General features: G+C 40.9%; 1 protein-coding gene across 6 annotated transcripts in view; it reads right to left on the bottom strand.

The window, feature by feature from the left end:
* MTMR1 (myotubularin related protein 1) overlaps positions 1–15,260 on the bottom strand; it is a 56,188-nt gene that overhangs the window by 36,944 nt on the left and 3,984 nt on the right. For 4 of the 6 annotated variants that reach the window (XR_010319688.1, XM_023540394.2, XM_064277717.1 and 1 more), the window contains exon 2: positions 12,299–12,404. The gene's annotated coding sequence lies outside the window, so the exon portion shown is untranslated. Of the gene's footprint in view, positions 1–12,298; positions 12,405–15,260 lie in introns of those variants that run through there. The other 2 variants (XM_064277719.1, XM_023540392.2) reach the window with 1 other exon arrangement.

Raw genomic sequence — 15,260 nt, 5'->3', positions numbered from 1 at the left:
TTCAGTTGGTTAAGGTAACTGTACCTAGAGTGGCATAATTATTCAAGTGGGAATTGTTAGTACTACCTGCGTAACCTTCTCAGTTGCCCCATCTCAGCTTCTCCAACTTATACCACAACCATCCTGACCTGCCCCATATCCCCTCTCTCAACTCCTACACACTCCAAGGACCTACGAAAAGGCATAAAAAATTAAAATTTAACAGAGCAAGTGTACTGCTCAGAAGTTAACTAAAAATTTACCTGCGTTACCACACTCTAAATAGCTTTCACTAAAATCAAGAAAAAGCCCCACCATTTCAATTTGTGTAAAAGTTTGTGTTGGGGGTAAAACTCCCTTTCTCTGCCCTCAGGTTCCACTTAAGTCATCCTTGGGGCACTCTCCAGCAGAGAGGCGAGGGCCTCCTCTTGACCACAAGCTCTTTGTGGATTTGGGTAAGGAAGCAGGCATGCTCCCCTTTACCTGTCTGGGATCTGTCTCCTCACCCCATGACCAGTTCGCCTTCGTGGGTCCTGCCCCAGAAGGGGAAGTCACAATTGTCCAGGGCTGCCTTCAGATGAGTGTGTTTAGCTCTGGGACAAAGGATGAGGCCACCCACTGTGGACGCCCACCTAAGCCATGCTCACCAAGCCAGCTCTTATCAATTAATAAAGCTGATATTTTGGTTTAAATCTCTTTGGCTCCTGTGACTTAATTCTTGATAATGGAAGGGTCGACACGCCTAAATCAACATCAGTGTGAAACTACTTCTTCAGAACATTTTCAAACACAGCCTGTACTAGTGATACAAACAGTAACTACTGCCCCCATATTACAAATGAGGAAACGAGGAAGCAGCAAGAGGGGAAGTAGTTTACCTAAGGCCATACAGCCAGGGACAGCAGAGTGGGAACTCCAACTAGCTGGCTTTATTTAGCACACATGCTCCTGACTCAACATGGCCCCACCTAAACTTCTGGGGGCCAACAAAGTCTCGGTTCTCAGAGAGGCCTGCTCTGTCCTTCTTGCTCCTCCTACAGCACTTGCTTTACAAGTCTATTTTAACACTCACCACAGTCCAGCTTGCACCGTAATTACTTGTGTCTCATTGTGAATTCCACGTGGGCTAAACTCAGCCCCTTGTACATGATAGGTACTCAAATAACGTGTATGGAATTGGATTCATGTTCAGTAATTACAATACACTCATCTTGCATTTGTTTTTACATATCATGTAAATTTTTGTAGAGTGACAATATACATTGAATAAGCATTTGTGTTTCTTATATATGTTGCCTCATTTAATACATTAATCTTCGCTGAAGTATCCATTATACACATGAGGAAACTGAGGCTCAGCAAGGTTAAGTACCTTATTAGGCAGCGGATCACTGACAGGGCTGAGACTCAAAGCAAAGTGCTCCAACTCTAAATTTCATGATCTTTTTGATAAACCACACAATTCTAAGCCAAAAAAAAGTCAGTTTTTTATAAATAAGTTATCTCTGAGCTTATGTCTCTAAAACTAGGAGGCTTCTTTTCAAGAAAAGATAACATTGGAGTAAAAGACACCACTATTTTCTGTTTTAGGTTTAAAGTCTATAAATAAAGTAAATTTTACTTTACCAAACACATTGCTATAAAACAAATTAAAAAGAAAAGATTCTCCCCTGCTAAGAAGTTTGAACTGTTAGGTCGGCAGACTGTCCCTCCTGCTGTGGTAAAGCGGGACACATTCTGTGGAGCCTCAGTAAGCACAAGCCTACGCAGCTTAGCGCTCATCAGTAACCTTGAGTCAAACCAAGGACAGGCCAAAAAATCTCAAAGTCAAAGGAACTTCCCAATACATTTTCCAACAAAGTGACCAAAACACAACCCTGGTCTGAAAGAGACTAGCCAGGCCTGAACCTTGCCCGATGTCCATACCCGTGTCCAGCTCTGACCCAAAACACTCGCCTTAGGTATTTAAAGCCCTCCAGGAAACCTGGCAAAGGAACAGGTCAACCTCATCCTTGCAGATGTACGCTGGCCTCAATTTCCACTTACAAAAGGGAGGAGTGAGTTTATTTGTAATTGAACTAATAGAAAAATAGTTGTTGATATCCTTTTCCTTAACTAAATTCTAAAATCTTTATTAGCAAAACTATATTGTTCATTTAAATGATGATTCTGGTATATCATGTTGTTGTTGATGTTGTGAGGTGCCGTCAAGTCAGTTCCGACTCATAGCGACCCTGTGCACAACAGAACAAAACACTGCCCGGTCCTACACCATCCTTACAATTGATGTTACGCTTGAGCTCATTGTTGCAGCCACTGTGTCAGTCCACCTCACTGAGGGTCTTCCTCTTTTTCCGCTGACCTTACTTTACCAAGCATGATGTCCTTCTCCAGGGACTGAGCCCTCCTGACAACACGTCCAAAGTATGTAAGATGAAGTCTCGCCATCCTTGTCTCTAAGGGGCACTCTGGATGTACTTCTTCTAAGACAGATTTGTTTGTTCTTTTGGAAGTCCATGGTTCATTCAATATTCTTCGCCAACACCACAATTCAAAGGCATCAACTCTTCTTCTGTCTTCCTTATTCACTGTCCAGCTTTCACATGCAGTTGATGCGATTGAAAATACCATGGCTTGGGTCAGGTGCACCTTAGTCTTCAGGGTGACATCTTTGCTCTTCAACACTTTGAAGAGGTCCTTTGCAGCAGGTTTGCCCAAAGCAATGAGTCTTTTGATTTCTTGACTGCTGCTTCCATGGTTGTTGATTGTGGATCCAAGAAAAATGAAATCCTTGACAAATTCAATCTTTTCTGTTTATCATGATGTTGCTCATTGGTCCAGTTGTGAGGATTTTTGTTTTCCTTATGTTGAGGTGTAATCCATACTGAAGGCTGTGGTCTTTGATCTTCATTAGTAAGTGCTTCAAGTCCTCTTCACTTTCAGCAAGCAAGGTTGTGTCATCTGCATCATGCAGGTGGTTAATGAGTCTTCCTCCAATCCTGATGCCACGTTCTTCTTCATATAGTCAAGCTTCTCGGATTATTTGTTGTTCAGCATAGAGACTGAATAGGTATGGTGAAAGAATACAACCCTGATGCACACCTTTCCTGACTTTAAACCAATCAGTACCCCCTGGTTCTGTCTGAACAACTGCATCTTGATCTATGTACAGGTTCCTCATGAGCACAATTAAGTGTTCTGGAATTCCCATTCTTCGCAGTGTTATCCATAGTTTGTTATGATCCACACAGTTGAATGCCTTTGCATAGTCAATAAAACACAGGTAAACATCCTTCTGGTATTCTCTGCTTCCAGCCAGGATCCATCTGACATCAGCAATGATATCCCTGGTTCCATGTCCTCTTCTGAAACCAGCCTGAATTTCTGGCAATTCCCTGTCGACATACAGCTGCAGCCATTTTTGAATGATCTTCAGCAAAATTTGGCTTGCATGTGATATTACTGATATTGTTCTATAATTTCCACATTCGGTTGGATCATCTTTCTTGGGAATAGGCATCAATATGGATCTCTTCCAGCCAGTTGGCCAGGAAGCTGTCTTCCCTATTTCTTGGCATAGACGAGTGAGCACCTCCTGTGCTGCATCCGTTTCTTGAAACATCACAATTGATATTCCATCAATTCCTGGAGCCTTGTTTTTCGCCAATGCCTTCAGAGCAGCTTGGACTTCTTCCTTCAGTACCATCGGTTCCTGATCATATGCCACCTCTTGAAATGGTTAAATATCGACTAATTCTTTTTGGTAGAATGACTCTGTGTATTCCTCCCATCTTCTTTTGATGCTTCCTGTGTCGTTTAATATTTTCCCCATGGAATCCTTCACTATTGCAACTCGAGGCTTGAGTTTTTTCTTCAGTTCTTTCAGCTTGAGAAATGCCGACCATGTTCTTCCCTTTTGGTTTTCCATCTCCAGCTCTTTGTACATGTCATTATAATACTTTGACTTCTCGAGAGGCCCTCTGAAATCTTCTGTTCTGTTCTTTTACTTCATCAATTCTTCCTTTGGCTTTAGCTGCTCGACACTCAAGAGCAAGTTTCAGAGTCTCCTCTGACATCCGTCTTGGTGTTTTCCTTCTTTCCTGTCTTTTCAGTGACCTCTTGCTTTCTTCATGGATAATGTCCTTGATGTCATTTCACAACTCGTCTGGTCTTCGGTCACTAGCGTTCAACGCGTCAAATCTATTCTTGAGATGGTCTCTAAATTCAGGTGGGATATACTCAAGGTCATATTTTGGCTCTCGTGGGCTTGCTCTGATTTTCTTCAGTTTCAGCTTGAACTTGCATATGAGCAACTGATGGTCTGTCTGTTCCACAGTCAGCCCCTGGCCTTGTTCTAACGGATATTGAGCTTTTCCATCGTCTCTTTCCACAGATGTAGTCAATTTGATTTCTGTGTGTTCCATCTGGTGAGGTCCATGTGTATAGTCACCGTTTACATTGGTGAAAGAAGGTATTTGCAATGAAGAAGTCGTTGGTCTTGCAAAATTCTATCATTCGATCTCCGGCATTGTTTCTGCCACCAAGGCCATACTTTCCAACTACTGATCCTTCTTCGTTTCCAACTTTTGCATTCCAATCACCAGTAATTATCACAATGCATCTTGATTGCATGTTCAATTTCAGACTGCAGCAGCTGATAAAAATCTTCTATTTCTTCATCTTTGGTCCTAGTGGTTGGTGCATAAATTTGAATAATAGTCATATTAACTGGTCTTCCTTGTAGGCATATGGATATTATCCTATCACTGACAGCGTTGTACTTCAGGACAGATCTTGAAACGTTCTTTTTGACAACGAGTGCAACACCACTGCTCTTCAAGTTGTCATTTCCAGCATAGTAGGCTATGATTGTCTGATTCAAAATGGCCAATACCAGTCCATTTCAGCTCACTAATGCCTAGGATATCAATGTTTATGCACTCCATTTCATTTTTCACGATTTCCAATGTTCCTAGATTCATACTTCATACATTCCAGGTTCCGATTATTAATGGATGTTGGCAGCTGTTTCTTCTCATTTTGAGTCATGCCACATCAGCAAATGAAGGTCCCAAAAGCTTTAGTCCATCCGCATCATTAAGGTCGACTCTACCTTGAGGCAGCTCTTCTCCAGTCACCTTTTGAGTGCCTTCCAACCTGGGGGGCTCATCTTCCACCACTATATCAGACAATGTTCTGCTGCTGTTTATAAGGTTTTCACTGGCTAATGCTTTTCAGAAGTAGACTGCCGGGTCCTTCTTCCTAGTCTGTCTTAGTCTGGAAGCTCAGCTGAAACCTGTCCTTCATGGGTGACCCTGCTGGTATCTGAACACCGGTGGCATAGCTTCCAGCATCACAGCAACACAGAAGCCCCCACAGTACAACAAACTGACAGACACATGGGCGGGGGTTATATCATGAGTTGCTATAAATTAAAAAAAAAAAAACCCATTGCTGTCGATTCCAATTCATAGCGACCCTATAGTTATTCAAAAATATTTTACATGCAATATAGAATCCTGACTTTTCTTTAATTAAACATTTTTTGAGATTATTGTAAATTCACATACAGTTGTAAGAAACAATACAGAGAGATTCCACCTAACCTTTACCCAACTTCCCCCAATAGTAGAATACTGCATAACAGTAGGATAATATCACAGCCAGAATACTGATACTGATACAGCTGAAATACAAAAGCTTCATCACAGGGGTTCCTCATGGTGCCCTTTTATAACTACATCCACTTTTCCTCCTCCCTACCCCCTTCTTAATTCCTAGCAACCACTAATCTGCTCTACATTTCCATAATTTGGTCATTTCAAGAGTTGTATCTAAATGGAATCATACAGTATATAACCTCTTGGGATCAGCTTTTTTCACTTAGCCTAATTCTCTTGAGATTCATCCAGGTTGTTCAGTGTATCAATAGTTCTTTCTTTTCACTGCTTAGTATTCCATGGTATGGATATACCAGTCTGTTTAACCATACATCCGGTAGAGAACATCTGGGTTGTTTCCAGTTTGGGGCTATTATGAATAGTGCTGCTATAATCATTCATGTACAGATTTTTGTGTGAACATTTAAGTTTTCATTTCTCTGGGACAAATGTCCGGCAGTGAGACTGCTAGGTTCTGTGGTAGTTGCATGTTTAGTTTTTTAAGCTGGTGTTCTTCAGAGTGGCTATACCAGCAATGTACAAGTGATCCAATCTCTCTGTATCCTGGCCAGCATTTAGTGTTGTCATTATTTTTCATTTTATCCATTCTGATAGACGTATAGTAGTATCTCATTGTGGTTTATTTTGCATTTACATAACAGCTAACGTTGAACACCTTTTCATGTGATTATTTGTCATCTATATGTCTCTTGCCCATATTCTAAATGGACTGTTTGTTTTTTACTGTTGAATTTTGAGAATTCTGTATACATTCTAGGTACTAGTCCTTTTTGTCAGATATGAGATTTGTAAACATTTTCTCCCACTCAGTAGCTTGTCTTTTCATCTTTTCAAGAGGGTCTTTCACAAGGTAATTAAGTTTGAAGATTTTCTATGCTTTTCCCTAAAAGTTTTACACTTTAAAATTTATGATCCGTTTTGAGTTAATTTTTGTACGAAGTGTGAGACTTAGATCAAGGTTCATTTTTCTTTCTTTTTTTTTTTTTTGCCTATAGCTGTCCAAACGCTCTAGCACTGTTTGCTGAAAAGACTATCTTTCCTCCATTGAATTGCCTTAGTAATAAAATCAGTTGAACATATTTGTGTGAGTTTATTTCTGAGTTCTCTATGCTGTCCCATTGATCTATATACCTATACTTCTGCCAATACCACACAGATTGATTACTGTAGCTATACAATAAGTCTTGAAATTGGGCAGGCCGATTCCTCACATTTTATTACTCTTCTTCAAAATTGTCTTAGCTATTCTAGTTCCTTTGCCTTTCCACATAAATTTTGGAATAATCTTGTCTGCATCTACAAAAAAAAAATCTTGCTGGGTTTTTTGTAAGAATGGTGTTAAACCTGTATATCAATTTAGGGGGCAGTAACATCTTTACTATGTTGAATCTTCTGATCCATGAACACATGCCTCTCCATTTATTTAGATCTTCTGTGATTTCATTCATCAGTGTTTTGTAGTTTTCAGCATACAAGTCCTGTACATGTTTTGTTAGATTTATACCTAAGAACTTCATTTTTTTTTTGGCAATTATAAATCGTATTAAATTTTTAGTTTCCATTTCCATGTGTTAATTGCTAGTGTTTAGAAATACGATCTTATTTTTGTCTATTTCTCTTGTATTCTGCGACCTTGTGGACCTCATCAGTCTTAGGAGTTTTATATACGGCCAAAGGAAAACCCAGGGAACTCACCAACCATTCCTTGGGTCCTGAGGTTCCTAGCTGGTTCATCATCTTCTCTACCATTTGGTGTGTTCTTATGTTTGTTTTATAACTTACATCCAGGGTTTCTAGTTGTACTTGGTGAGAGGAATAGGGAAAGTATGTCTATTCCATCTTTCCAGAAGCAGAAGTGCAAATCTTGACATTTACAAAAAATAATTCTTCCTCACAAGTAACTTTGGGAGACAGGATGGCACTTTTCTATCTATTAAATACCAAAAAACCCAAACCCGTTGACGTTGAGTTGATTCTGAGTCATAGCGACACTATAGGACAGAGTAGAACTGCCCCATAGGGTTTCCAAGGAGCAGCTGACGGATTGGAACTGCTGACCTTTTGGTTTGCAGCCATAGCTCTTAATCACTGAGCCATCAGGGCACCATCTATTAAATACAGTGGTTACAAACTGGAGGCCTATTGGTCAAACAGGCAGTAGTAGTTTTTTAAATTTAATTGCTTTAGGGAGTATGCTGTACTTCCCAGTTCTCCACAGCCGCCCCCCATATCTGTCTAGCTGTTAAGTGCCCTGTATAGGCATTTGAGTTTGCAGTCCCTGATTTAATACATAAGTCATGAGGCTAGGCTATCAACAATGGATTACGGCCATGGATTCAGAAAGATCATTCTCAAGCTTCTCTTTCTATAGACTAGTGCTCTCAATCTAAAAAATAATAACCGAGACCTAGCTCAAGTATAATGAAGCCTTTCCCATACACTGCCTCCCACTTACCTCAAAGCCCTTCTGGAAATTTTTGCTGAGGATTCAAAATTTAATCACTGCATGTGCCGCAGTGGTTAAGAGCTATGGCACTGGGTTTAGTTTTTTGGTGCTGAATGTTTGAATGATTAAACTTAGTACAAGACCTTTTCCATCTTCTCTCTTTTCTTCAGGGTGTTTAGAGAAGAGATCTAGCTACTGTGTATGCATGGGTTGAAGGGGAGGAAGAAGAGGAGAAGGACCGAAAGAAGGTGGTGGTGGTGATGATGAGGATGATGAAATGAGAGGAAGATGATCACATTAAAACTACAGTGTCCTAATTTCTATAAGGCTTCCCAAAATCTAATCTTTTCGGACAGAAGAAAACTGAAGAATGCTATAGAAAGAAAGGCATTTAGAGGCTTATAATCTAATCCAACCCCTTTATCCCTACAGATAAGGAAGCCAAGACTCAAGAGAGAGTATACAGGGTCATAAAGCTAACCAGCACTGTTTTTATTACTCCGTCATGTCCTCTCTTACTGGCCTAGTTCTACTTTCCAAACAATGGAAGCTGTGATCCACTGTGTCACTTTTATCCATAGTTCCTAAAAATGTTTCATTACAATTGGTAACTGTACTTTCTGTCTAATCTACAGCAGACTACATTCAGATCCTGTTCTTAAAGTTTCTGACAAATCTGAGAGAGAGGCTTTTACTGTTGGTAGTTTAGGAAAAATGAAAGCAATTGAGTTAGTAGTGGAGGGGGGCGAACCGAACATTTTCCTCATGTTTCTTCTAGTAGTTTTAATTATCAGACTACTACATTTTCGAGGTGATTTGATATTACAGCACGCCTTTCTTAATTTAGTTGATCCATAATTCAGCATCACAGCTCTCTATTCTTTCAGCCGGGACAGTGTTTTCCCAAACTCTGTCATTCATACACCACACCTCTGCAAGTTTGTGTGCTGTATGTGCATACCACCTGTGCTACTATTTATTTAATATTTATCTTTATATTGATTTTAAATCCACTTCTTTTTTATACTTTCTCCTCTAAGCAATAATATGGGTTAAATCACAAGTTTGCTGTGCTAGCTTTTCTCATACACATTAAAATAATGACATAATTATTCAAATAAAATATGCCCATGGGCATGCCATTTAAGCTCATCTCCTGTGCTACTAGTGGTATTTTTACCACATTTTGGGTGATCTGACCCTGAGCTTCAATTTATGACATGAGTAAATATGAAAACAACTGTTCTCAACATCTAACAATGGTTGCTAGTTTGTCAGATTTGCAGCAATGTACCAGAAATGAACTTCAGTGTATAGAAACCCAGAGAGCCTAGAGCAATGGTTCTCAGCTCTTCTCGTGCATGACAAACACTGGAGGCTCTTGGTCTCCATCCTCAGAGATTCTGAGTCAGAAAGACCAAGATGGGGCCCAGGAAGATCCATTTCTATGGAACCCCAGGTAGTGCTGATGTGAGAAGACTCAAGGACCACATTTTGAGAAACAATGGAAAACAGGGGATATAAATTTTTTTTAAAACCACTCTGGCTTTTCAATAGGATGACTGGGGTTCAAATCCTAAATCTAACTGTGTCATCCTAAGTAATTCGCTTAACCTCTCTAAGCCTCAGTCTCATCTGTTAAATGATGATTATAATAATAGCTACCTCTTGAGGTCGTTTTAAGGTTTAAATAGGTAATATGTCTAAAAGTATTACAAAATCATAGAGCCCCACATGACTTAGATGTTTGATGATGATGAACCACTCTTAGCAGCCTATATAATGGCTTCCATGCCAGAGGGGTCCCAAAGGCCCATCTTGGTTACCCTAATTTTAAGAACTACTTTATAAGTAGAACATAAAATTATTTTTGTGGCTTAGAAACATTTTATGCTATTATTAAAAAAACAAAACAAAAAAATCTCTCCTTGAAGAAAGCACAAAAACTCCTGAATTATAAATTTAATGCAAACTTTCCAGACTTTTCTACAGGGCAAATACAACAAAGACAGTTATGACACATGTTCTTTTACAATAATTCAAAGGCTTTAGCTATAGAAAAACCTTATTTTTTTCTTAACACTATCTGTTGAACCATTCCCACATAAGCTAAATCTGCTGCATGAAATTTGTAAATAGACTAAAATTTAAAAAAACAACAAAGAATGTAATTACTTCAAGTTAAAGTATAGTTTCAACCTGACCTCGTAAAGGTTAGAAAGCTACACCCGTGGTCAACAGAACCCAAACAATACTAACAACTATTCAACTATAATGGAAAAACCACAGTTAATTCATAATTATTTGTGAAGAAAATCACTCCAAGGTCTGAGAGCTATTCTCTGCACTCAGTGGGGCAGTATCTCAGCTATGGTAGGTGACAGGGCACCTGGGACTAGTGGGGCCGGCAACTGCTCAGTGACTCGGCCCGCCAGCATGGGCGATGCAACAAAGGCTTCTCCCACCTGGAAACAGCATAGCTGCCCACCAGAGTTTGAGGACCAGGAGCCCCAGCTCCACCTCGGTGGGCAACCATGAAGACCAGGTGGCAAGAACACGTATTAAGAAATGTGCTGTCCCTCTTCTAGCTGGGAAGACTGTCCAGTTCCACTTATCCACAGCTCTGCTTTCCTTTGGTAGTGTAATCAACAGCATCGGATGACTAGGGTGAAGCAACAGAGAGCATGACAACTCAATCTCAGTTAGGTGACTTCTTGAGTCACTTTCTGTACTTGTTATGTTATGAGCTAAAGAGGAACTGAGGCTAAAGCCCATAAACAAGGAGCAGCTACTACAAAAAGAAGTCATTGTCATCTTCATTGTGGTTCTGGAGTGAAGGAGAACAACTGGTAGATTTACAGTCTGGCCAGGCCCATGATCTTGAGACTATTAACTGATGGTAGCCCAGGACACTACAAGTAATTTGCATGTGCTTGTAAAACTCAGTTATCTCATAGTACCAAAACCAAGCCCACTGCCGTTGAGTTGATTTCAACTCATAGCAACCCTATAAGACAGAATAGAATTGCTCCATAGGGTTTCCAAGAAGTGCCTGGTGGATTCAAACTGCCGACCTTTAGATTAGCAACCAAACTCTTAACCACTACGCCACCAGGGTTTCCAAGTATCTCATACTAGCAGGCAAAAATGACTACAGTACACTGAAACCTCAATCTGAGTAAGTACAGTGGACTACTAAAATGTAAACATGGTCTCATCTACTGAACTTGTTAATAGTTCATTGAAATGAAAGGAAAGTTCGCCTTTAGCTTTAACAAAGGTGGAGCATGCCATTTTTTGATTTGTTACTTGATTCAATAGCTATTTATTGAGCACCTGTTGTGCTCCAGGATTATACTGGGGAACCAGTGGTGAGTAAAAGAGCCCCAGCCCCCACAACCAAGGAACCTATCACTCTTAACTTTAGAACAAGCAGGGGATCTACCTTGTAAAAGAAACAAGAAGAGATTTCTCACTTCAGTAAGAACTAAACAACACAGCTGCCCATACAAGTCTTTTGAGATTTTAGAAGTTCTCTGCATTGTAGTCTCACATGTCACCAGCAAACCCACTGCTGAGGAGTCGATTCTGACTCATAGTGACTGTATAGACCCTATTGGACAGAAGAGAACTGCTCCATGGGGTTTCCAAGGCTGTAACATTTACGGAAGAAGACTGCCACATCTTTCTCCGGAAGACTGACTGACGGGTTTGAACTGCTGACCTTTTGGTTAGCAGCCGAGCACTTTAACTACTGCGCCACCAGGGCTCCTTTTGCAAATGTTAAGAACTTATTAAAGTTTAGCTGAGTACTCACAGATCATATCTATATACAAAGAAGAAGTTGTAAAGTTAGAGAAGTCAGCCAAATGTTTTCTGAAAATCAGAATGCTCACAAAAAATATATGCATTTTTTAATAATAAAATGGAACTTGATTTTTAAAAGAATGATGATAATCTAAAGGCAGCTCTTCTTCTCAGTTACAAAACTCTGAGCACAGATACTAGAAAATGGTAACATTTCCCTTTGCAGTTTCAGATCCAACAACAGAGAATTTCTCCCTTCATTCCCAAACAAGTGGCAGGTGAGCATCCAGGGCTCAAGGAATTAAAACTTTGGCATTAAAATGGCAAAGCCTATTGCTATGTAGTTAGCACAGTGAAAACAAATTAAGTACTCAATGTCCCTTACCTTGTAATCTCTGGATACATTTTCGGATGTCACTGAACCTGCAATCTGACTAGAAATTGTAGCAGCTATAAGCTGTTTACACCACTCAACATGTGACCCTGTAGGACTAAAAGAAACGGCGTCATTAAACAATTGTAAAACACAGACTCTTCGGGGGAAAATGGGCACTTGGCAGGGATATACAGACAGTTTATTTTTTAGATGGGTGAATTTTCATTAGGCCAGTTGGTTACCTTTATATTGCGTATAAGAAGTGAAATACTGACAACTAGAAAGTAAGATTAGGTTCCAGGTGAACTACAAATGAATCAACCAGTTCAAAAAGGTTCAAGATTCTAGGTACTATCATTTCATGGAATTTTACTCTATTACAACTATATGGAATGAATATTCCTAGTGCAATCTATAGAAAATAAATTCTAATGTGAAATATATGCCAAGTCTTAGCTCCACAAAAAGAGCCATGCTCTGTAATACATATTTGACAGCATCTGCTTGTCAATTTCATGTTGGTAGTTTTAAATCTAGAAAACAGTGTGATTTCTAGGAATCAAAGTCTCGTCATGGAACAAAGGTAATTATATGATTTTATCAAGAACAAACTATGAAAATGATGTTCAGCATGCCGTAATAACAATACCTTACATTTCCATAAGGGCTTTGCCAACTTACAAAAAAGGTTCCTCAGGGCCAGCATATCTGAGCCTCACAACCACCGTGGGACAAGAAGGCAGAACAGGGACTAGCCAACTCATTTCCAAGATGAGACAAATGAGGCACACGGGGAACACGCTCTGTCAAGAAGGTGGCTGTCCTTCCAGGGCATAGTCCGATCAATAGTTCCTGACTCATGAAGCTGGGGGGCAAAACAGAATCCAGCGCCACAGATGCTAGCAAACTATCTCGTATGTGAACAGTGTCACGTAAAGAAAGATGACATCTCCATTTGCATAGCGCTCCAAAGTGTTCAAAGCACCTCTACCCACATAAGTTCACCCCAGCCTCACAGTGACTCAGGGAGGCCGGCAGGCAATACAGACAGTATACTTATCCTACAGGCGAGAAAACGAAGGCTGCAGTGTTTGTCCGAGGTTACATGACAGAGAAGCATGCCTCAAGGTCCTGCCTTCCAGTGAGAGATGCTTGCCTGACCTAAAGGGCCATACCGACTAACCAGGCAGTGAGGGGATTAAAAATTCCCCCGGGGGCTGAGCTCCCTACTGACAGATCAAGCAAGAGGGCAGAAGATGTTCATGAAAGTTTTATCTTGCAGGTGGTTTTCACCGTAAAAGGATGTTCCAGGCCTTTACAAGCTGCATCACTAACTAAATCCACGCTCCTGCCTCTGAAGGCTAGAAAACCCTGGAATGACCAGGCAGTATATAAAACAGCCTAAATGGTACAATGAAACAACTGCTGCTCTTGACTAGTGTACTAAATGGCAGTCTCCAGTCAGCACAGCCCAGAGGCTACCCGTGTGGTTGAAAACCGAAGTGAGAACACTAGCTGAATAGGCAGAGATTTCAGTCATGTCAGGCATCTATTCACACAATTTCTAATTAAGAGGTAGAAGCAAAGGGAGGGATTTTAATTTCCTTTTAAAATCCTAAGTTCCCTTTTTTGCCTGGTTATATCACACTTTTCTTCATCAGTATATTTCCTTTCTTTGATCTCTGTCATGGATGGAACTGTGTCCCCCAAAAATATCTGTCAACTTGGCTGGGTCATGATTCTCAGTATTGTATGATTGCCTACCATTTTGTCATCTGATATGATTTCCCTGTGTGTTGTAAATCCTATCACTATGATGTAATGAGATGGATTAGCGGCAGTTATATTGATGAGATCTACAAGATTAGATAGTGTCTTAAGTCAGTATCTCTTGAGATATAAAACAGAGAATTTTGAGCAGAGAGACAGGGGGACCTCATACCACCCAGAAAGCAGTGCCAGGAGCAGAGGACATCCTTTGGACCTGAGGTTCCTGCGCTGAGATGCTCTCAGACCAAGGGAAGACTGATGCATCACGAAGACCCTCCTCTCCTCCAGAGCTGACAGAGAGAGAGAAAACACTCCCCTGGAGCTTGTGCCCTGAATTTGGACTTTTAGCCTACTGGACCATGAGAGAATAAACTTGCTTGTTAAAGCTATCCACTTGTGGTATTTCTGTTACAGCAGTACTAGATGACTGAGACAAACTTATTCCCTGTCAACACCTACCTCGGATGGCAAACATAGCAGAAGGAACCCTATGGTTCATGGTGGGTGCACTGTTGTTACCACCACTGTGATAAGGGCACTTCTCTTTACTTTGGGGAACTGCCCCTCCCCACTTCACGGGCTGGGAGTAGGGCTGGCCCCTTCCTCCCGCCCTTGGTTGTAGGTGAGCTTCCCAGGTCCAGCCAATCCCAGGCTTTCCTCTTGGATCCTGAGCTGTGTAGATCACCCCCAGAGCTGCTGGAGGCCACTCCCATCCCCACCACCTTGAGGAACTCACACAGACAAGAAAACACAAGAGACGGGGAGTCCTAACAACACTGTTTGTGACTCTGACTCCAGTTGTGCCCGTGGCCATCTCTTCCCCTCATCTAGCCCAATTATGTGACCCTTTTTTGGCTTAAGCTAGATTGAGTTGGTGTTTTGTTGTCACTTGCCACTGCAAGTGTCCTGGCCAATGCAGTGACAAACAGCATGGTATAGTGGGCTAGCTGAATGGAGGCCAGGATTTGAGTCCTGTTTCTGTCACCAGTGAGCTCTGTGACTTTGAGCAAGCCACATCCTCTTACAGGACCTCAGCTTCATTATCAAGAGAAGTTCAGTATTTAGAAGAGAGGTGAGGGCAGTAAAGTCCATGGGCATGGCCAGACCATGTTAAAATCAGGTTCCACTCTAGGTGTCACTCTTAAAAGAAAGGCATGCCTCAGAGCTTGTCACGATGACAGAACTGGGAAGGGAGGCTGTG

Source organism: Loxodonta africana, chromosome X (assembly GCF_030014295.1).
Source record: "Loxodonta africana isolate mLoxAfr1 chromosome X, mLoxAfr1.hap2, whole genome shotgun sequence".
Classification (NCBI taxonomy): domain Eukaryota; kingdom Metazoa; phylum Chordata; class Mammalia; order Proboscidea; family Elephantidae; genus Loxodonta; species Loxodonta africana.
Note: the sequence above shows the minus strand (reverse complement) of the source record. Positions and strands in the feature narration are given on the sequence as shown.